General features: G+C 45.1%; 1 protein-coding gene across 1 annotated transcript in view; it reads left to right on the top strand.

The window, feature by feature from the left end:
• The first annotated feature begins 9,624 nt into the window (after positions 1-9,624).
• The window catches only part of BCL9L (BCL9 like), an 87,920-nt gene continuing 75,200 nt past the window's right edge, over positions 9,625-22,344 (top strand). The window contains exon 1 of the mRNA XM_062594694.1: positions 9,625-9,711. The gene's annotated coding sequence lies outside the window, so the exon portion shown is untranslated. The remainder of the gene's footprint in view (positions 9,712-22,344) is intronic.

Here is a 22,344-nt window from a genome sequence, read left to right as displayed (position 1 = left end):
TTTTTAAAGTAACCCTGAGCTTTGGTTTCCTGCCTTTATGCTGTTCTTGAAAAATGTAATCTTATATTCCTCTTTAGTTCCTTCCATCCAGAGTGTGCTTAGTGGTAATGCTAAGTCCCTCACCTTTCATATAAAGGAACATGATCCTCAGTTTCCGGGTTGTGGCACTCAGGTGAAACGAGTCATCTGGCCAAGCACAGGTTACTTCTGGCACAGTCAGGAGCTGCTACAGAAGCCTGGATTCTTAGCCTTGAGGGTGAGAGAGGATTTAAGAAGAGTCATACTCGCATCAGACTTATTGTCCATTTAGCTGTATGCTGTCTTTTGAGCAGACAATAGCAGATCTATAGGGCATTTACAAAGGGTTCTCTTTTCCTGTGTATTTTCAGCCTGTGTACAGCTAGTTCCGTTTTTCTGAACTTCAGCGTATACCTAGCCTACTCAGCCCAGGAGATTTGAATGTACTGTCCCCTGTCATCCTCTCAATGTACTTCAGGTTTAGCATACAGCTCAGCAGTGAGCTTCAGGACTGTGCTTATTGTTTGTCCCCTGTCAACAGGATGCTCCGGCTCCTGCTCTACAGCCAGGGAAATGTGGCAGCTTTTGACACACTACTGTCGATAACTGGACTGATCCTGCTTCACGTCAAGTGACTGTTGCGGAAGCCACAAAGAAGGTACCAGAAATCTATTCTTCTTGAACTCTTAGACACCTGGTACCTGCCTGACTTCTGGCCTGGGGACCTGATCTGTTTACCTCTTGCAGGAGAAACAAGTAAGTCAATAAGAATAACTGAATAACACAACAACAAGCTCTTTTTTTCTTTCTTTTTTTTTTTTTTTTTTGGTCATGTCCTTGCCTCTCCAAGGTAACTCTCTTCTGGCACTCTATAGTACTCACGGATTTCCACTAATTGAGCATTGCTGTGTGGAGGGGTGCCAAGCACCTTGCAAAGCAACCTGTCTACCAGTTTTATGTGGCTCCTTGCCTGCTGCTTTTGCAGCTGGGCAAACAAGTGTAACAGCTTGGAATAACGTCTGTGTAGTAGTGACTCTTCTCAGTCAGCCAGCTCATGCATTCTCTGCATGGCCTCTGACCTGTAGATCAAGAGCCTTTGTTAGATAATGGATCAACTTTCTCCTGCAGTTTAGTGCTCTGGACTGGAAGAAAATTACAAGAGAAAAACAGCATGTGTGGAGGACTGAATGTTACGGATGTGGCTGGTGCCTCATGTCAGTGTGTCCCATCTAATGTGAGGTGCATGTGATGGTGCTGATGAGTCTGGAGTGAAGAATTGCCTTATTGAAGAAAATGAAATTGGTCTTTGTTTTCCTCCCTCCTCCTGCTTTTGAGTACTGATGTTGTGATGCTCATAGTAGACTGCAAATATGACCCTCCAAGGAGGGGAATGCAGGAGCACACTGCTTTTTGTCAGGTAGCAATTTCACACTCTCCACATGTGGTAGGACTGCCCCTGCTGGGAAATGATTTGTGCAATGGTGATAGAAGAATTAGCACTCATTCTTTGTGACCAGGCCTCCTGAGGACCTTGAATTGTCAGTAAGGAGTTAAATTCTTTCTCTATATAATTTCTTCATGTTCCTACCTAATTAATCCTCCAAATATGAATCAAAAACTAGATCTTACTATAATGGACTAGTGTTTGTCATACTTGCAGCAGAAATACCTAAATGAAAAAATCTTTTGAATTAACTGAAGTGTTAAAAAAGCTAGAACTGGAAGTGCAGTGTGACCTATGGCCAGCTTTTCCTTTAAACAGATGATTACCACCATTTTTCTCAGCTAACAGCTGAGATCACATTAAGCATTTTTGTAGTGATCTTACAAATGGATTTTGTAGGATTAGGAATTTTGTAGGAAGCTTCTGGGAATGTTAATATAAAACCATTCTATAATGAAGAAGCAAAACTGCAGTGAGATGCAGCTAGGCTGTGTTTTGCTTCTTGGTAATGAAGAGGCGTGGCATCTGCCCTCTTTAGAGGGCAAAAAAAAAAAAAAAAAGCCTCCTAGAAATACGAGAAGTGATGAATGTGGTGTGTCAGAACAGAAGGGTTTATGTGAGAGTGGTAGTGCTCCCACTAGCTAGTGCAGTGTTTTGGAAGCTACCTGTGACAGCACCTGAGAAAATAAGCTTGATTTGGAAACACATGGTACATGTTTCAGAAACAGGGAGCCAGAAGGAATCGTAGACCAAACAGAGATCTCATGAGTTCTGCAAAAAGATAGAGAGGAAGTTGTGGTAGCTTTGTGGACTGTAATGACTGCTCAGGCACTGGTGCTATAGCCTAAACCATAATCAGTATTAAGCTGATAGGAATCATATTGCTGAGCAAAGCAATACTGAGATTAAGGCTCTATGTTTTAATTTAGCCTAGTTTGTTTAATTAGACAAAAATTCTTTGGTGGCCTGAAGGCTAAGCCTCCCCTTGTGTGGGTATCTCTGCAAGTGTCATTAAGCATCTAGTACAATCTTATAGGCCTAAACGTTTGGCTGCATGTGATGACCGTGTGCTGGCTTGGATACCTGCTGTGCTCACAAGCAATACCGGTTGGGAGCCTTGTCTTGAGCTCATTCTCCAGCTTGAGAGAAGCACCCAGTGATATCCTGCCACATCTCCTCAGTCCTGAGTAGCAGCCAGTACGATTTTCCTCAAGGTGCACAGAAAACACTTCCTCTGCATGTGAAAAGAACAGAATTGTGCCTGGAGAGAGTGCAGTGCCCTTCTGTCACTTTCCCTTCCAAAAAGAGAAAAGGTTGCCCTTTAGAGAAAGCAAATGGAAGTGTCCATATTGCTCATGTGGCTAGATGGGACACAGCAACTCAGTTATCCCTTTACTTAAATAAAGGTAAAAGCCAAAAAGGCACAAAGATAAGGCCTCTGTTCTCGGCAGTCATCTTTATCAGGTATTCAGCTTAGCCCTGTCCACATGGCTCCCCTTGACTTTTACTGTACACATAATATCTACATCCCTCTGCTTTGGGAATCTTGTAAAGTCTGACTTGCTCTGCAGTTTGCACTGGTAAGAGCAGGGCTCCTGCCTTCTAAAAACTCATGCTTTGGCACACCAAATTGAGAGCCTCTTTGGGCAGAGTCTGTGCTTCCTCATGAAACTTCTTGCGTCCTTCTGAGGTTAGTTTCCACAGCCGTAACTTGTGGTTTCCATCACCGCACACAAAACGAGTAGTTTTCTCAAAGCTGCTGCTGAAGCACAGGTTGTGTCGGATAGTGTTTTTCCAGCTATCTGGGACTGTTTGAAAAAAGGGGAAGTGTTGCCTGCAGAGAGAGAAGATTTTACTGAGCTGAAGCACAATGAACTTGTAGGCTGCAGTAAGTAATAGGGTACGTTGTATCTGCGTGAGGGAAGAAAGAAAGGTTCCTCCCTGATCCCTATGATTGTAGGCTATCTGGAGCAGTTGAGCAGAGCACCACTTCGTTTTTCTAAGGACAGTAAGACAGAGGTAAAGTTTCAGGTCTTACTCTCTGTGTATTTACAATCTGTACATATTTTCTAGTAAGAAGAGGGGAAGCAGTTTTCTCAGTGGCATCTTGAGCCAGAAGCAGAGCTGAGATGGGAACATAAGTCCCGACTGCCACACCCCTGTTCCTCAGTGAAAAAGTGAGATACTTTTGTACCCCATGTCCTCTCGCTTCCCACAATCCTACACTAAGCATTGGGAGAACAGTGGGTACCCTGTGAACTGGTAGATCTGCTGTACAGTCAGACTGCCATCTGCACTGTTGCACAGAGCCAGGGTGATGAGAATGCAGTAATTAAGGGGGTGTGTGGCCAGCCTCCCTTGGTTTTGTTGCTCACCTGCCTGGTGCTTTTGGGCTTCTGAGGTCTGGAGACTTCTGTTTCCCAAAGCATTGTCATTGCCTTGAGTTTGGGAGTTCCCAGCATCTTCTGAGGAAGAGGGATGTCCACACAGGAGGCATCTTCATCCTCAAGCTGGGAAGAGGAGGAACAAACGGAAGGGGTTGTATTAGCCCTCTGTGGAATGAGGGATAGGGATAAACTGTTCTCTTTGGGGGGGGGTGATCGACTGTGTCTAACGGGTTGGGCAGGTTTCAGTCCTTTTGTTAGTGGAGATACAGTGCTTTCCTAGATGAATTTCTTTCAGATAGTCTCAGCCAAGAGGCCTAGTTGTGAGTCAGCAACTAAAAAGTAACCTGCCACACTGGGATTAAATTAGAGAAACTCACTGTGCTATTGCTGTGCTCTCCTTGTCCTTCTGGATTAGGAAAATTCCAGCCTCGGTTCCAGCACTTTGTACCCTTGGCCTATTCATCAGACGCCTCTGTGCATTGACTGACCCCTGCTATAATGGGAGGCAACTACTCGCAGAACAGCTGAGTAAGAGTCAGCTCAGATTTCTGGCAGGATCAGTGAGCTCATATGAAACCCAGGACTTCCCAAGAAGTTCCCTTTTGTACCTTCGCAGCCTCACTGGAGGATGATAGCACGTCCTCCTTGGAATAGTCCAGGTTAGAATAGTCTAAGGATGTGTTTGTAGAAGAAGCTTCAGTAGCATCAGTGGCTGAGGAGAGCACTGGACTGTCAGATCCTGCTGAGTCTATCCTTGGGTTTCCTGTGATGGGGCAGGCCAGACTGGGGTTTACCCACATCCACAGATGAGGCTGCACATGAGGTTCTAAGGAGAAGAAAAAAATGTCACTCCACTGGTACTAGCTGAGCACCACTGCAATAGACAGGACCCTGCTGTCTGGAAACAAGCTGGGGAGACTAACGGAATGCAGATCCGGAGCCAAAGGTGCCTAACTTGCCTTTTATCCTTCTAAACAGCATTTTATTTCCTGTTTTGCTTACGGTGTGTGTATCTCAGTGTTCTCACACCACTATGTCCACTGTGAGCAACTGTGCTCAATTCTGATATTTTACTTTCTCTTTTCTCTGTAGTGAGATGAGTCAGAAGTGTGTGAATTACTCCATTTAGTCCTTTCCCAGCTTTTCTGCTGGAAAGGTAGTATTTGGAGGGAAGTGTGTCTACAGGCAACTATGTAATTATCATATAGTTGTCCTAAAAAGAGAGGTGAACTTGAAGCTTAGAAAAAAGTCCAATCCAGACACAGATTCTCTGGCTACCTAAAGGAAAACCCTTTTCCCATGACATCCCCTAAAATACCACTGGCCTCTGTAGGTAATACCAGGCCCCAAACTTACCATTAGGCTCAGGTTCCCCAGGGAGTGAGTGCCTGTGTGCCAGGTGGTGAGCTTGCCACTTGAATATGTGATGGCTCAGTTTCTCATCAGTAGCTGGTAGACCGAGGGAGTCCAGAGACAATGTGGTGAGTTAGAATTGTTTAGATATTCTTCTCCCCACACCCCCCTGCACCCCTTCCAAAAGGGGGCATTTAGATACTCTTCCCCCCCCCCCAGATGTGTAATGTGCAGAGATTAGATTGAGAAATGATTGTTTTGGCTTAATGAGTGACAGGGTCTGGGCTACATACAACAAAATTTCTGTCCTTTGGACCTCAGCAGAGGGGGCCATAAATAAGAGCATAAAGGCTAGACTCCTGTACTGCAACTAAAGGGAAGAATCTGGGTTGTGAAGAGAGATGCTGTTCTGAGTATGCACAGGGGAAGATGCAAGTGTTGCAGGTCAGGCAGTACTGTAGCTCTCATACTGCTTCAGATTGTTACCATGTCTTTTCATTACCAGAGCAATTTAAAGTTGAAATGGTTAAAGCAGAAAGCCATAGGAATAACCACTGAGAAGACTGAGGGAAAAAAAATTTTCATATTCTGCCATTGAGTTAAACACTCTTTCAAGGTATAAGACTTGTTTTCCTATCAGCTCCAGTCAGTATTGCCAGCACTTCTGTAACTCTCTCCAGAAGATGTTCCAGACAACGTCTACAAGTTCTATATTTCTACAACAAATATAAATCTGTATTTTTTGTCCCAGTTGCATTTTTATAAGCTGCATACCTTATACAATATGACAAAAAAGAAATTTCTTGTCCAGTTTGATTGCATGTAAACATGGAGTGAAATAAAATGTAGTTTTTGCAAAGTTCTAGACTAGAATTTATTGAATATTAGATTTTATGTTTTTCAGCTGAGTTTTGGAGACAGCAATGTTTTTAAAAGAAAGCCAAGTCAATCTATCTCTCTGAGGCCCTTACCTTGGAGAAACCATTCAGTAGTGGTGGTAAGTTTGAATTTTTCTGCCATATCCCAATCTTCAAGACCATTTTTTAAATGCAGGTTTTCCCAAAATTACTTGTTTTGAAAACTCAAGTACATTTTTCTTGTAATTGCAAAGCAACTTCCTGGTACTCAACACAGTGAGATCTGTGAGGGTAACATAGAATCCTACCAGCCTAAACTGCTCTGTATGCTTAGTGCCTTGATTTCATTTTTTTAAGGATATAACCCAGGTGAGTGAGGGCTGGTTTCACACATATAATACCTATTAAAGACCTTTCCAGTGACTACGTGGTCCAAGCAAGGTGGTTGAGAGTAAAATAGGTCTCACCATCTAGGCTTTGTTTTCTGTTCATTTAATTTAAAGTCTTGTTAAATAATCCATTCCATTACTGTGCTAATTAGGCCTAACTTTCCCGCTTCTGTTTCTGGTTAAATCACAGTATTATCTAGCATCTTCACTGGACCTCTGTAGTCTGAGAACCCAAATGTATGTGGAAGCAGGAGTCATCTCTGAGGGATGAACATAGTGCTTGGGACTAGGGAGCTCTCTCTCCATGCTTACCTGCCCAAGGGGGTTATGGAAGTGGAGCTGAACAGATAGTTTTCTGTTCACTTTGCAGCATGCTCCACTCAGTATGGATGGTGTGTGCAACACATTTTTTTTTAATCTGTGTCTGAGCAATGCAATGTAAAGGTGCACTGTGCCAGCTGTTTAGAGGCAACAGTGTTTAAGACAGGAAGCTACTTTAGATCTGCCTAGCTGAAGTACAGAGGAGGTAATGCAACTGGGGAAGTGAAACCAGATTAAGTAGGTACTTACTGTGCTTTTATAGTGAGTCTCTTACAAACTTTTTGTGCAACTTGAAGACACAATCTAAATTCTACTCATTCCTAGATTGCTTTTATTCTTTAACTAACAGTTCTCACACAGCCCCTGTCTAACCTGTCTCAGGTATCATGAAGGAAACAATGTGGCTTATGTCATTAGAGGGTGGTATCAATACATTCTCATCACCATCCTATTTACCCGCTTATCCTAAGTGTACAGTTAAGGGGGTATGGGAGATAGGTGGTTTAGAGGAAATCAGTAACTACAGGGAAAAATCCAAGCCTTGGCTTAGTACCAGCAGGAAGGGAGAATTCAGGTGCGTTAGCATGTTGGCCATTTTGTAGAAACACACTGGTTATGCTCGTAGCTGTATAGTATGATTTGTTGCCAGTCTGTAGTAGGTGACAGAAAGAGGCTGTTACTTTGCAATTGTTGAAAAAGATTATGCCATAATGTTGGCATAAGGATGTTGGGAAATTCTCAGCTTAAAAATGAACTGGTGAACCTTACAGCAGAGGCTCGGCTTCAAGTTGATTTTTTGCTTGGTCGTGGAATAAAAAACGGTAGGCTGCTTTTCTCAACTGCAGGTTTGTGCTACAGTGTTTTAGGCCAAATGTTGCTGCACGATTTACTGTTGCTATTCTTCTTCTTCAAGATTTTTCATCTTTTGAGATGAGCTGTTAAACAGTGAGTCAAACAGGAAACCAAACTTTCCTTGAAAAGGTAATCAGCAAAGGGCAGAGAAGGATCTTCCGCACTTCATTTTGCCTCTTCTGTAGAAGCAGGCCTGAAAGTTTGTACTGCATTAAGCTTTGCTTCATTTTTATTAGGCAGTTGATAAGTACCAAGCCAATGTGGCTTGGATTCTGCTAAATGCAGAAGGATACAACCAGATAGCTTTTTCCACCCTTCCCTGAGGAAGCTCAGTCTTTAACAGAGATGCACTCTCATCAGATTCTTGAAGAGTAAGCAAGATGTGGTTGGTTGCTTGGTTTCTTCAAAAAAGTTTGAAAGAGCCCAAATCAAAATCCTTTTTGCCTTGCGTGGAATTGGAATCTGATATTTGGGTTGGGATGTGTTGCAAACAAATCAATTACTACAGTGTAGTAATTTACCACAAATCACCTGACCTTCTCTGAGTACCACAATGTTGTTTTCCCCTTCTGTTTGAAGTTAAGCTCTTACACAGCACAGATTAATATGCATCATTTGAGGCCCAGTAATTCATTAAGCTCATAATTATCTGTATGCACCCTCAATTAATGCTTCACCTGCCCCTACAACCTTTGCTGCTTCTACAGAAAGCTCGTGTAAGAGTGATAGACTGGGTGCAGTTGCATTAGTAATTTTAGAACAACATAAGCATTTGTGGAGGGGTGGTCCTGAGACAGCCAAACCTTGCATGAATAAAGTATCTTGACCTGCTTGTTCTTCAGCCAGGCATGACTTTCTAAAAAGCGAGCAGGGCACTGCATGAGGCTGTAATGTGAAGAACAAGACGGACTACTTTGAGGGGAGGTTTGTCCATGGAAAGTACTGTAAGCCATTCTGTGTACCGCTTTCCAAAAGTCACCCTCACATCTAGCAGAACTGCAGGAAGATGGCTGGGAGAGTGTAGCTTTGCCACAAGAGGTTGTATGAACTGATACTTCATGTAACCCCAGTGAGGTGAATTCACCTGAAGCTGGTTCAGAATCAGTTCCTCCTGTGCTGGGTGGGGGCTGGCCAGTTGAAAGCTAGTGTAAAGTAATAAAGGAGGTGAGAGCAGGCCCAGCTCTTCCTAGAGTTTGTAGCAGCTACTGGCTGCAGCTGATTAGAGCTCCCTTCCTCTCATTTTCCACAAGGTTTCAGTGCCCTCAGGGACGGGTGGCTTATCTGTGAGACTGGTAAGTAACACTGGGAAAGAGGAGATGCATAGCTTTCTACCCCGAGAAGCCCCGAGCAGCTGTACTTGGATCCTAACAAAAAAGATGTGAAAAGAGCTTATTAAAGCTTCCAGCCTCTGCTGTAGGGATGAAAAGCATTCTCCCGTGTGATAATGTTTACTTCTTACTAGTAGATATTTTGAGACATTTCTACAGTACAAACAGAGCAAGGAAAGCATAGAAATGAAACCTATGGCCCAGTCTATGCAAAGAAACTAGGACTGGGAACAAAAGTGTTGTATTTCCACCTCAAAACCTAATAATGTTTTGCATATAAACAGTTGCATCTACAGACCTTTCCCTTAAGTCTAAGAAAAGGCTAATAGGCCTTATTTTGCTTTTGGCCACTTCAGATTCTGAATCCCTTAATTTTGTATACTGTGCATTCTGGGTCAAAGTTTACAATCCTGATTTCCATCTTACTAACCTTGCTTTCCTAGAATGGGATGGATCTTGATCAGATCAGTAGAGTAAATCCGTGGCAAGTGAGGTCTAGGAATGCTGAATCCTTATCTCCTATTGTTTAACTAGAACCTTATGCTTCCCTCCTAAGGTCAACTCTGTTTTTTTGTTCAGACTCTAGCTCCAGTGTCAGAAACAGAAGAGAACCTCTTGACTTGATCCCTGCAGCGAATGTGCAGAAGGTCAAAGTAGCCAACATCTGCATCACAAATAAAGCTGAGACTACTGTAGAGAGGCAACAAGCTGAAGCTGTCTTGACTCAGGATACCTGGATTCCTCAAAGCCAGCTCTTCTCAGGTCAGTCCTATCTGCACAGAAGCCGCATGATGGGAGGAAGACCAGTCTCACCAGTTCCCATCACACTTCTGTAACCCTGAGAACTCCAGGGAGGCTTTCTAGGATTGCAGGTTGGGAAGGGAAGAAGTTCACCAGGCATTCTTTCTCTGTGAACCTCAGGGGTTGATGTTGGACTAAGTAATGTGAATCTTGCTGAGGTTCAGGATACAAAGGAACTAGACTCTTATCTTAGCACCGTAAGTGTAACTCTTCCTCCCTCTTTTTTGTCTCTCTTTTTGCATCTCTGAGATTCTTGGTATTGCTCTGAAAGGAGTGTAGTAGTTCCTGAGTTAGAGGCTGCTTTTAGCTGTCAAATAAGTGTCTATAGTGCTTATGGCCAAGTTCAAGCTAAGAATGATGTAGGTGTGTTTCCTTTGATCTCGGAGTTGGAGAAGTATAGTTTATAATCTGTGCTGGCTGTCCTCCTCCCCACACTCATATCTGCATACAGCAGAGCATAACACAGTTAATGCAAGGTGTCTGCAAATTCACATACATACATCCAAACCTAAATTTGCTTTGATCCCTTCCCCAGAGAACTCAGATTCAGAGAGAGAGCAGAGAGAGATTCTAAGAAACTATTGCCATCAACAGGTCATTGAGCTCCTAGCATGGGAGCCCTTTACAAAAGCTGGAGTCTGTGGCCTTTCTGGGCCCATTTCCCATCTTCTGGTGTTTTTTAAACTAAGACTTCTTGTTTGCAAATCAAGAGAAAAGACATTTCTGATTCTAGACATGACCATGAGTGTGTTCTGTTGTTTTTCAGAGCGTCTGACTCCTGCATGTGCACTGCTGGGTGTGCACATAAGGTGGAGGCAGATATCTTAAACTACCCTTGTGGCCACATGTGTGTCCGTGTCATGCTGTGTGAGGTCTTCTAGGAAAGCCAGAGAAACTAGAAGTGCTCTTGTTTCTGAAAGATATATCCAAACTCACTCTCCCCTTCAAACATAGGGAAGCTTTATAACTTACCTTCCAACCCAGTGTATTTGTTCAAGTCTGATCTCTGAGTCTCTAGTTAATCATTTAGATGCTGCATGGCTATCATGGAAGCTGTAAATGGAGAGGCATTGTTTGAGGATCAAGGGCTGCCTTTAGTAATGTGACAGAGAACTTAAATTTGACTCAGTGTTCAGGGGCAGAGATACTTCAGAGATACTCCTACTTTGTTTAAAAAGAGGGAAAAAAAGAAAATGACTATTTTTGGGGGGGTAATGTTGCTTCAGTTGCAGGTATAAATGAGTAAATGATAAGGGCTAAGCCAAGAATTCACAGACACACATGGCAGGTCTGCGTCTTATAGGAGGGTGTAATCTGCTGGAGATTTGTGCATGCAAGAAGCTTCAATAGCAATGAGAGGTTCAAGGAAGCTCTGGAGCTGCAGGGAGCTAGCAATCTGAAGGGAAGCACACCTATGGTGTGAGATGTTATATTGGGAACAACCAGGTTTCCTCATTTTCACTCGGGCTCAGCTCTGGTCAGTTGCACTTCATCTAGCTGTTGGCCCAGCTTGGCTTTGGGAGGACTGGTGATGCTTTGGTTTGAGCTGCAGAGTGCTGATTCTGCTATAATTCCCCTGATCTTCTAGCTTGTGGGGGATGACTTATATTCTGTGGTGCCTAAAAGCTTTGGATGTGTATAGAGTAACATCCTACTTGTCTATGGTTGGTGCTGTGACTGTATCATTGCTTGTCTTGGCATTTCATGAGGGGAGTAGGCTTGCCTGTGTTGTGGTGTTTGTATAGAAGCAAACACAGTGGGATCTGGAGCCTAGGGATACAGATAATGCCAGACAAATGTGTATTGCATTCTGCAGAATGGTCTCTATGATAGAATAGAGAAAAAAATTCCAAATACTTAATATTTTTCCCCATATTCCTAGTACAGAGTATATTCTAGCTGCCTGGCTTGTCCTTGCATGCAGTCACTCCTGCTGTGTTGGCACTGCTTTGTGGCTCTGTGGCTGATGCTAAACATACAGTGCAAAACAAGCTCCCAGGATTTGTGCGGGCCTGGGTGAGAACAGTCTTTTGTATTAAAGAGAGGGAAAGGAGGAGTGCTGGTGGGCAGAGGGATAGGGAATAGAAGGCAGAGAAAAGACCAAGACACCCCAGGGACTATCATTCCATCAATAGTGGACCTGGGACCATGTCAGGGTTCCCAGTTAAACCTGTTTATGCCTGAGTGTGTCTCCATATGTAAGATAGCAGATGATGCTCCTGTTGTAACTTACTTGTAGCTTCCTTGTGACTTTAGGACACAGTAGAAATACTTGATGATTATTAGCTATGTTTAACAAATAAAAGGACTTGTCAAAACCCTAAATCTCTCTCAGAGCTAGGGTTAAAACTGGCACCCATTTCTGCCCAAGTGAGCTATGTAAGGATCCTGTTTGTAACTGAAGGTGCGGTATGTTGTCTACATAATGTGAGAACTGCCCTGCTGGCCAGCAGAAGTTTCTTGGTAGGGAGAACCAGTGCGCATATGCAGGTAAGGCAGTACAGAAGCATGGGAGGGAGACATACCTTCAGTGTGTCTGAGATTGAGGCAGCTACCAGTCCATTGCACTGCTCAGCTGCTTGAAATCAGTTTTGCTCACTGCATGTCCTGACTTTGAGTTCTCTCTGAACAGAGAAACTGTTTTTCTGGTGGGAGAGGGGCAAAGTTTTACCCCCCGCATCCTTAAATTCTGTGAAGTTATAGCAAAAGCGCTGAACTCAGATCTCTGCCCCTCCTCTGAGATTTTTCAAACCACTTCAAAGTTGAGTTGGCGGATGATTCAAATGAGTGGTTCTGCTGGGTTTGCTGCTCACCTTTAGCGCTGCTCCCCCATGGAACAAAGCATGGCATTTTCCTTTGATTTCCTTGCTTGAAAGCAATAGGGGAGAGAGTTAGAAATGTTCTGCAACTTTTTTCTGTAAAAGTGCTCTGATATCTTCCTAAAGTGCTGGTCTCTGATGAGGGCAGATCAGAGGCAGGTTGCCTCGAGGGCAGAGGTTTGAGGGAGGAGACGTTAGTCACAGGGAAATTAGCTCAGAGTCACAGACAGGCTGACGCTTGAGAAGATATTCCAGTGACTGGGGTGGCAAATACGTTCACATCATAGTTCTGGTGCTCTTCTCGCGGTGGGGCTAGCAGGGGAGCTGTAGGTCTGGGCTGAGGTGCTCCGTCAGAGGCACATGGGGTGGCTAGAGCGCTGCGGGAGCCGTGGGGTGCGGCAAAGCGCGCCGCGTGGCTCCTCTGCCGTGGCTGCTGCCGCCCGCCCGGGCCGCTCTGCCGCCCCACGGGGAGGGAGCCGGGGCTGCGGGCGGCGCCGCGAGCGGCTGCTGCGGCCGGGGGCAGCCGGGGGAGGGCGCGGCGCTGGCGGGCGCCAGGGGGCGCTGCCGGCCGCGCCTCGTCCCGCCGCGGGCGGCGGCGGCGCTGCCGAGTCGGCGGAGCCACCGCGCGGCCCGCGGTCTTCCGTGCCCCGGGAGCCCTGTCGCCGCGGCGCGGCAGCCGCTGGCCCCGCAGAGGCGCGCGGGCCTCCGGGAGCCGGTCCCCGAGCTGGGCCTGGAGCTCGCCTGCTGTTCACGTGCAGCAAACCGCAAGGGCCCCTGGCTCTGGGCCTGGCTGATGCCACTGGTGCGAATGCAGGCGCGAGTCGGAGACCCGTGAGCACCTCCAGTAGAGGGATTACAGACTCTAACCACTTCCTTGATAAGTGCAGGGAATGAGCCGGGCAAGTGTCAGGCTAACACCCTAGACAATGCTGTCATCCCAGCCCATGTTCACTGGAGGAAATGCTACAATCTTTCAGACTGATTCCATGTTCTGCTCCATTTTTCACTTTGCAGAAAGCAGTGGGGTGAGCCCTGAGCGGAGCAGGGCTGCCTTGCATTAAGAAGTGTCTCTCAGAATTTGAGTTAGTACAGTTTGTGCTGCCTTCCTGAAAGGGAATGACAGGTATGGCTTATGTTCGTACCAGGGATGGGAACAGCCGGCATCCCACAAGTTTGTTATGAGGACAAAGTGATAGTTGTAATATGTGGAGAAACTGAATCAAGGAGACTGCGTTAGAATTCATGACTTTGAGCAACTGGGAGATGCATACAGGGGGGCTTCCAGAGCCTAGTCCGGCTCTGTGCTTCTGCCCCGAGCTTCTCCACGCTCAGCCACTGTCTCTGGGAGGGGTCTGTTCTATAAATACATTGGCCTCCATTTTGCATTCTTTTTGCCAAGAAGAGATGTTAAACAGTAGAGTACGTGCTGTCAGTCTCATTTCAGAAGGGAAAAGGAAAGTCAGTGACTGTGTACACTGCAGCAAATGCCCAAGATGTGCAGTATGTTGCACTTCTTATAGAGAGAAGCTTCTTGTCACAAGTGAAAGGATGGATGGAGGTGAGGGTAGAGGGACAGTGACTGTCTTTGTGGTGCTTATATGTTGCCTTCTGTGGCACAAGAGCTTGAGGTGTTTGAAAAGCTTTGTGCATAAGAATGTCACTTGCAGGCAGACAGTGGTGCAGGCCCTCGCACCTTAGGTGAGTGCATTTGTTACGCAGGAGGATGCTAATGCAGGGGGCTGACCACATGTATAAGATCTTTGGTTCTACCACCTGGTGCCTTCTGTGCCATACTGGAGCATTAGCTCGGGGAAGACCACCTGCTACTTGAATCAACAACCTCACCTTATACCATGTCCCAAAGATCTCTTATCAAAGTACAGACAGAGCTTGTCTGTGCTCAGCTTTTCAGCTGATGAGGTCACAGCTTACAGCAGTGCAGCTGCACTGCCAGCGTGTGCAATGTTTGTTTAAGAGATACTAGTCATACTTGCAATGCTTGGAAACAGTGGGATGCTTAGTGCAGAGCAACAATAACAAAGCAGTAGGAATTTGTCATGTTGAAGGAAATAACAGGTAACAGATTCAGGCTAAGGTTAATAACTCTGGTCTCCATTTTTCTGGTGAGATTGACCATGTTTTATAGCCAGCGACTCTATCCTATGTGTTGTAGAGCTGCAGAATCAGGAGGAAATCTCCTCTTGTCAATTGGTTCTCCTCTTGTCTGTTGGTTCAGTGCTACACTGGATACCTGTTACATGGCTCCAAACTGGACTGCACTGAAAATCTAAATATATCAATGTATGTTTTTGCCTCTCCTTTCCTTGAGGCAAGAACTGATGCTAGAATCACATTCACCTTCTTATAGCAGGATGTCCCACATATCAGGGCACAAGCACTCACAGAGGATGTAATTCAGTGTGATGCAGCCTAGCTCTTTCCTCTAGTGTAAAGTCACTGAGACAGTGAGGACCACATTGTTGGTCATCTGAAGAAAAGACCTTTTCTTTCTACTGTGACTTGAAACAGGGATGTTGTGTCTTTAAGGCACCCCCTTCTCATTCTCCTAATACCTTGAGGGCTCTGAGTGATTCTGCAGGAGAGGATCAGTGCAGGAGTTTAAGGCATCTTTCTCTGCCCTGCTGCACTGCTCACTTACTGCTCTGAAGACTGAGCTTTGCTGTTTCCATGGAAACCATTAGTTGCTAAGCAACTGGAGCATCATCTGTGCTGAGCCCTCGCATCTAATTATCCCATCACAGTGGCTGAGAGGGGCTTGGGGGGGGCAAGAGGGGGGATTAACTTCTACTATGGCAGATCCATTGACAACACTTTAGTAACATTTAAAGGGACACTGTCTCCTTTCTGCAGTGTTTATTGACAGTCTGTTGCTGAAGTTATTACTTGTTTTATTCGCGTCATTGTAGTACGAGGAGAAAGACAGGTTTAAGCAAGCAGCAGAAATGCTGTCACTGCTTGTGGCATTCTTGTTGCCCATGCTTGCATTCCTATTGGAAGTTTTTGGGTTGTCTTTCTGGCTGAGTTATGCATGAGGCACTTAGGTGTATTTTTGACTAGTGCAGTCCTTGTCCTGTGAACTCTGTGCTATACTTCTAGTCTTTCATATATTTTTTTTGTATTGTGATCACCTTGAATATTGCCTTTATGTCACTGTTTCTGCCCCAAGAGCCTCATGTAAGGTATGCTCTATGAAGTATTGCTAACTCTTAATAACTTAATTCCTCCTGCTGTCTGCATTTAGAGATAGCCCAAGCACAGGCCAGACGTGTATTCTTCTGGCCTTTGCATAGGAATCAGTGTGCCTTTACGCTGAGTCCCACTAGAAACTAAGTGTCTACCACATTAGATCCCACTACAAAGTGCTGTTCAGAATAGATTATGCAAATCTCTACGTTTTTGTTGCCTCTTGTAAGATTTTCTCGACAATGGGATTGTTGGGCAGCTCACTGATTCCTGTCTGCCTTCAGACTAAGGCAAACATTACATAACTCAGTATTCAGTCCATATTTCATTGCAGCCAGGAGGGCCTGAAATCTAGTCTTTATGCAGCACTAAGAGTCTGAGATAAAAAGTAACAACTGATGAAGCCCTTGTTTCCTGAACCTTTGAAACTGGACAAATTCACCTCTGAATTTTGACAGGCTGGATAAAATAATTAGTCTGAGAGCTGATACTGATTTTGAATTTGCAAATCCTAGGAGCAAAGTTATGCAAAACTCAATATCCTCTTATTGATAGATTGTGTCTAGCTGAGATTATTGGGGTTTTGAGAAGTGGTGAGCTGCCAGTTTGGCTTCCCTTTAGACAAACTGCCTGAGTTTTCTTGTTCACCAGCCTTCCTGAAAGTGTGACCGCACGAAGCTCCATTCTTGAATAAACAGCTTCTTGTCCACTCTCATCTGGTTGGATACTGAAAATTTTCTCATTTTTTACCTTCTCCTGTGAAAGAGACACTTTCTGATTTACTAAGGTGATTGCTTTGTTAGTGGCTGCATCTGTGAGGACCTGGAGGTTTGGTAGAAAGTTTTCCAATGTTTTTACTGTAATAGGTCTAGGAATCAGCTGAATGTTAATACTAAGCTTCCTAGAAGTGTTTGCAGTACCTTGTGTAAACAGTGTTTGGGGATGGGGTTTCTTCAGCAGGGAAGGGGCCAATCCTTACATTTTAAAAAGTAAACAATTCTAAAATGCCCTGAATTTTCTTTGTTTTTATGTCCATCCTTGAATTCTAGTTTCTTTCTCTGTGCCCAAAACCTGCAGGCACCATCCAGGCCTGGCGATACGTTGTGCCAACCTGTTAGCAGTGCTTTTGCTCCTCTTCCTGGCCCAGGGCCAGGACATACATCTCTGAAGAATGAGTGATGGGGGGGCTAGGAGGGATGGGTCAGCTCGGGGAGGTGGATCAGATGTCCCCCTCCCTACTGTCAGGGTAGATGGATTATTATTATTAGAGCTCTCATAATGATCTCAGGGAGGGGCAGGTAGAGGGGAGACATGTTTTGTCATGAAAACAGGAAATGTAATTAAAGCCCACATGTTGATTAAGAGCTGGAGGGTGAAGGAATAGATGGATTTCTGCCTGAAGTCTCATTGGTGTTGGGAATTGGGCACTTTGCATACTGCTAATAGATTAGGAAGAGTGATTTTGGAGGAGAAGAAAGCATGCGAGATGGGGTTATTGTGTAGAGGTTTCTGTGGTTTGAAGTGGAGGGTATAGTGTAAAGGAAAAGCTCTGTTTTCCCCAGGTGAGAGTGGGAAACAGAAGAGAAGAACAGGATCCACAATCTTTTGCTTTTGTTTCTTTAGTAAAAATGGATTATGTCACCAGTAGCAGGAAGATGCGTTAGGCATGATGACCCATGTGGAATGGGTCTCTTGGATTTTTGTCAAGATCCTGGTGCAAGGTATTGTTTCAACCCCATGCAGTCTCCCGCCCTGCTAACTGTCTTGGATATGATAGGGGTGAAAAGACTGAATTAGCTGTATGGATGGAGTTGCCTCTCCTGCCACAGTGCCTCTTCCGCCACGGTGCCTCTCCACCTCTCCTGCCACTTTGCAGCACTATCTCTGCACCCCTCTGTTGCATGCATGGACATTTTCATTGCTGAGAGTATCAGACCAGCATGCTTGTATCCTCTTGAAGAGAACTAAACCTGAGAACTTTGAGCTCTTGCTGGCCCTCTTAGTGATGGGAATCCTAGCCAAGCGTAGATCTAGTGCAGCTGTTTAGGAGGCAGGTAAGGAGATGCCATAGCTCAGTGCAGATCAGGGCACCTGAAACCTGCTTACCTCCCCCTTTTGGAAATGTGTGAGATTGCTAATCAGGTGCAGGCCTCCAGTGGCTTCAGATTCTTGGATAAGGATTTTAACACTCGCTATTTTTTCTCAGAGGTCAGGAGACAATGTGGTTACAGACTCTGCTCCTCTGACAGGCTGATGAATGTCCAGGGCAGGTAGAATGGAAGGATCTAATAAGTTTGGATCAGACTCCCTTCCTGCATAGAGCAGACCCATGGTAATGTGGGAAATGCTGTCATTGACTCCCTTTGTACTGGGAGGCTGTCAGGGCTATTTTGGGGGGGCTCACTGAGAGAAGTAATTGGAACCAGGGTAGAGTGTGTGGAACAAGACGCAAGAGAGCTGATTCTTTCTGTTAGTGAAGGGCATGTGCATCAACTCTGCCTAGCCCCTGCCTGTGCCAGTCTATGCATAGTAAACACTTGAGATCCTCAACTCCTGTAGCTGGGCTTTTATTCTGTCTTTGGAGAAGGAGCTGGCTGGTATATGTGCTTCATGGGAAGCAACACCTTATGGGAACCAGCATGAGAAGGAGTAGAGAGAGTGCAAATGTAGGGGGTCTGTACCTGCTTAAAGAGGGTATTGCAAAATCTGAACATATCCATGAGAAAAGAGGATGGAGGCCCATGTGAGCATGGTGCTATTCAAGGAAGTAGAGTATGACTGTGCTTCTTAGCAAATGTGAGAAGAAGGTTGTGTGTGTGTTTGTGTAGAAATCAGAGGAACCATTCAAAACTGAGTCTGCCATGTGCTGGGGGTTTGTGGGGACCAGAGGGAGCAAACTCTGACTGATGCATGAAGTCCCAGAGTCAGGAAGGGGTAATCTAAAAGCTTCTTGAGCCACGTGCTGAATGTTAATGAGGCAAGCAGTGCTCACAAAAGTACTGCAGCCCAGCTCCTGTCGCTGAGCTTTACTACCAGTGTGGCTGATTCTCTGAAAGGAATGAAAGGGTTTGTACTGGCAGAGCATGCCTGATAACTTGAACTTCTGTGACTTGGAGAGCAGAGCAGTCTGAGAGATTACAGCATAGGTGACTAGCATGGCTCCTTGCTCTGTCTGAAAGCTACATAAAATGCTCCCTTTGCACCTGCATGTTTCTCAGTGCAAACAGAGAAACAACAGTCTTCTATCTGAGGGCTTACAGTGCTGATATGACTGGAGGAGAAAAGGTGGAGATAGGCTGATATTAACCCCTGTTGGACCAGCACTACCAATGTCACCTGGATTAACAGTGTTTCTGTACCTCTGGGAGGAGGGTGCAGCATGAGACAGAACTAGAGCAGACTAATGCAAAATCTGAGCAAGAGTGTTACAGCTCCTATCCAAACAGCGTGACGGACTTCATTTGTAAGACTATCCTTGTCTATCCCTGGCTGGGATAGTGGCTGGACACTGTAGTGGAGTGGAACGCTCTAACTGCTGGCGCGTAGAGCAGTTGCACAGTGGTTTGGGATGCTGGATGAAGAAGAAGTTAAAGTGAAGGAGGGAATTTTAGGAAGGTAGAAAGTAATACTTGCGTTGGAATTTGGTCTAGATACTGAATCTAATAGCCTGATTTCTGGAAAATGTCAAGGGATTTATAGTGGCTTGTTTGAGATACTGTGCTTGAGGTGTTATAGTTCCTCCTGTGTAGCTGGTTCAGTGAGCTGTTTCCTCATTACTGAATGGCTAGCAGTGTTTGTAGCACCTATGTGGGCTCCTTTCCATGGACTGACCAAGACCAAGTTACTTGCCTTGTGAGCTCTGGCAAGCTTGTAGCTTTGTAGGGCTAGCCACAGGCAGGTGGTGCTCATAGGGGAATTTGTCAGTTGTGTGTTCACTACACTTCAGCTACAGAACTGATGGGATGGTGATTTTCATCAGTACGAATATTGACTAGCCTACCGATATGGGGATGAATGTCATTTCCTGTTTTCCAGAGGGTGATTGTTTCAGGAGCTCTCTGATCTGGAGGTAAAACTCCGTAATGTCTTGCCTCGTCCACTAGATTGTACTGCATCTTTGCTCTTCTATTTCACTTAAGCACTTTCTCTTTTGCTTTTCTTTTAATTTCCTTTTGGCATCTTGGCTTAAAGCATTTCTAAGAAGTGAAGTTAGGAGAGCAGCAGTTGAGGAATCTTGCCAAATGCTCTACATTGGTTGACAGCTCTTTGCAAAACCAGATGGTTACTAATTAAAGGGAGTCAAGTGAAGAGGCTGCACTGGCCTTTCTATTTTTCTTCTTCTGAAGAAAAGATTTCCTGACCTTAGAGGAACATCATCTTCCACTGTTTGCAGGAACATCCTCTTCCAGTGCTTCTAGCCCATGATGGTTCCACTATTGCTGTGTACTGTAAGGATGAATCTGTCCTGTCCCTGTGTACAAGATCATTCTGAAGATGTAGGCTCTGATTGTTTGCAATAAGCCCTAAGTACCTGGCATGGGAGGTAGGAAAGAAATGCAGTTGTAAAAACAAAACCAAATGAGAGGAATTTGAAACATTGGGAAGAGCCCTTGTCCCTCAGAAAATCTGGGAGCTTCCTCTGAAGTCTCCTGTTGTCCTTAGAGACAAGACTGTCGTTGTAGCACTGCCCTTTAGCTGAACCTTAACATGCTTGGGAAACTACTACTTGTTCCTCAGCGTGCTTCACGTTTCACATAGGGGAGTGCTTTAAGCACTGCCACTCTCAGGCCATCTGTGAGTAAGTGGCTCTACGTGGCTTTTTCATGGCACTGGGAGCTGGAATGTAGGGAAGATGAAAGGCAAGCACAGTGTGTTTCTCTTTTTATTTTCAAGAACATTTGGTTTCTAGAGCCAATCTCGACAGATGCACTGTCAATGCTTAACAGTCCAACCTCATGTGGAAGAACTGTGTATGGGGAGAAATGTATTGGCAGTAACAAACACTTCCCACTCAAATTCATGTCCAAGAAATGCGAAGCAGCTTTGCCTCAATTAACTTCCAGAACTGTGGTCCTCTATGGGCTCCCTTTGCTCATTCCTCCTGCTGGCATTGTTACCGATTGATGAGATTTTGGGGACTTGAATGAGCTTCCACACATGACTGCTGGTAGAAATACTTTGATAAGCTACCCCCAATAATTTTGCTGCTAGGTATTGGGAACAAAATACTGTCTCTGTTATGTCAGTTGCATGGTTCCAGATTGTTTTGCTGTGTTGCTGTGATGTGTTGTCATTTCTCTCCCAGGCAGTGTCTAGCCTGGTTTAGCAGGCACTTTGTTCCCCACAGAACTTCAGCAGGGACTGGGCAACCTCTTACTTCTGTTGACCAGTTACCACCATAGTCTTGGAGCATGTTGCAGACTGGCAAATTATGTGGTCAACCCTGGGACCAACACAGCTGCCTCTGAGTGAGGCACACAACAGCTGCTGGGAGGTCACCATAGCCGTGTAAGCACAGTATGGAAAGTGCAAAATACCTTTGTTTTGGTTCACAATTAAAGCACTCTGTTTCTGAGGTGCTTTCCTGCCTTCCTCTGGTGTTCTCTTCTGGTGGTTGAGCACAAGGAGCAAGTCTTTTGCAGATTCTTCCTTGCTTCCTGCAGGCCTACGCTCCCTTTGTAGGTAGAGCTGTTGACTAGAAGCAGGAGATATGGGCAGAATGGATGGGGCACTCTGCCAACTTCAGCAATACTTGGTGATCACATCAGACTGGCCATAGGATACTTGCCAGAATCCCCTGCTTTTCTGGTGGGTTTTCTGTTTGTTACCCAGAACAGGTGCTGAGGGCCTTTACAGAGGGGAGCTGGTTTATGTAGTTGTATGTTCCATGAGAGCAAGGGCTGTGCCTGCTGCTGTGGAAAAGATGTGGGATGGACAGCTATTTCCAAGGAAGTATCGGTATGTTTACACATTTGAAGATGCTTCTATATGTATGTGCCGATGTACTACTCACGGTGCATCAGCAAATCCTTGCTCTATCCTGCCCTTGCAGAAGGATGAAAAAGAGAGTTTTAGAGCCAATCTTAGCCCTGCTGTAGGCAGTCCTGTGTCTGTTGTGCTGTTCAGTCTGTTTTCTTTCTGCCTTCTCTGCACCCTCTGGGGACAAGTGTGCCCTGGTGCTTTTATGTCAGACTTTGGGAGACTCTTAGACAAGACTGGCTTTACAGGTTGAGAATAGTCAAAATAGAGATCTCAAACCCAGCTCTCCTTTTGAAGTGAGAGGTTGCATTGAGTTCCTGAATCGAAGGGTTCTTGTGCCGGAGACAGTCTGACCCCGCGAGAGATCAGTTTTCTGATTCCAGATGAATCTTGTGCGTTTCTGCTTCTTTAGAACAAGCCTGGGAAGATTTTAGAGTTGTCTAGCCTGGGCAGAGCTGATCTGGCTTCCAGTTTAATGTTGAATTCAGAGCCTTTGGTCCTTGAATGCCATGGACAGTGAGGGCAAATTGGCTAGCTATTGCTAATGGGGCAAGAGGAGAAAAGCTGCTTCCTTTTTTCTTCTTTATTTGTG

The sequence above is a fragment of the Rhea pennata genome, chromosome 24 (assembly GCF_028389875.1).
Source record: "Rhea pennata isolate bPtePen1 chromosome 24, bPtePen1.pri, whole genome shotgun sequence".
NCBI lineage: Eukaryota > Metazoa > Chordata > Aves > Rheiformes > Rheidae > Rhea > Rhea pennata.
Note: the sequence above shows the minus strand (reverse complement) of the source record. Positions and strands in the feature narration are given on the sequence as shown.